General features: G+C 49.4%; 1 long non-coding RNA gene across 1 annotated transcript in view; it reads right to left on the minus strand.

Annotated features, from left to right (window-relative positions):
- Window positions 1–298: 298 nt before the first annotated feature.
- LOC129666765 (uncharacterized) overlaps window positions 299–1,200 on the minus strand; it is a 16,078-nt gene continuing 15,176 nt past the window's right edge. Inside the window, exon 4 of the long non-coding RNA XR_008718651.1 lies at window positions 299–800. This is a non-coding gene — a long non-coding RNA (uncharacterized LOC129666765). The remainder of the gene's footprint in view (window positions 801–1,200) is intronic.

Here is a 1,200-nt window from a genome sequence, read left to right on the forward strand (position 1 = left end):
ATTTCTGGCCAACCCTTACCAACCTGAATGAAAATTAAAATGTCTAACATCTATTCCTGTGCACATTTAAGAATTTTATAGCTGTGACTCTTGATTTTGACCTTCTCGCTACTTGCTAATGCTATTGCCTTAGTGGCAATGTGCTGCCTTGGAAATACTGATGAGTGTTCATTATAATCACAGACTACGACCACATCTTCACTTGAACGCTTTAGGCACAGCATTTCATTTCCATTGTGACTATGGATTTTCCCAGTTTCCCAGTAGGTAGAAACCAAGCGAATGAACACATGTCTGGTAAACAGTAGACACAGACAAAGCCCGGCCTGTTTCTCATTTGTTGCTATGTCCCTGTATACTGCCATTAGCAATTAATTTTTAAGGTGGAGTGAAAATCCAATATTCCTGTAGACGATGCTTTCCAACTAAAAGCAGAGAGTGTGGAGACCTTGTGAAAAAAATTCAAGCTCTGACACTCCATCTTGGATCTGCCGAATGAAAAGTAAGCATTTGAACAGGATTCCCCGTGACATCCTGCCCAGCAGAGATGAGAAGCCCTGGCAACAGGATGAGGCCCTCCTGGAGGTAGCAGGGAGAGTCTCCTGTGAGTCCATGAGAACCTGAGAAAGTCTGTGAGAGAGCCAGGAAGCCAGCAAGTATCTGCCAGAGCCTGCAGAGCATGTCTGGGCCGTGTTTCCATGAGGCAGTCGTGAGTGACCTGGCAGAAGGCAATCCGGACGCTGCGAGTTCCAGATAACTGCCACCCATCCTGGCTTTAATACCAGCACAGAAGCACACTTCTGGAGAGAAACACAACAGGCATCAAGAGGAAATCAAATTCAGCACCTGGATCCAACCTGAAGCCTGGAACCAGGAAAACCAGGTCAGCTTGGGCCATTCAGCACTGCCAACAGCTCAGGGTGAACATGCAGAGCTGTGTGTGCAAAGGAGGAGAGCCGCCATGCAGGGCTGTGTGTGCAAAGGAGAGCCGCCATGCAGGGCTGTGTGTGCAAAGGAGAGCCACCATGTAGGGCTGTGTGTGCAAAGGAGAGCCACCATGCAGGGCTGTGTGTGCAAAGGAGGAGAGCCACCATGCAGAGCTGTGTGTGCAAAGGAGAGCCGCCATGCAGAGCTGTGTGTGCAAAGGAGGAGAGCCGCCATGCAGAGCTGTGTGTGCAAAGGAGGAGAGCCGCCATGCAG

This window comes from Psammomys obesus, unplaced genomic scaffold (genome assembly GCF_907164565.1).
Source record: "Psammomys obesus unplaced genomic scaffold, mPsaObe1.curated_primary_1811, whole genome shotgun sequence".
Classification (NCBI taxonomy): Eukaryota; Metazoa; Chordata; class Mammalia; order Rodentia; family Muridae; genus Psammomys; species Psammomys obesus.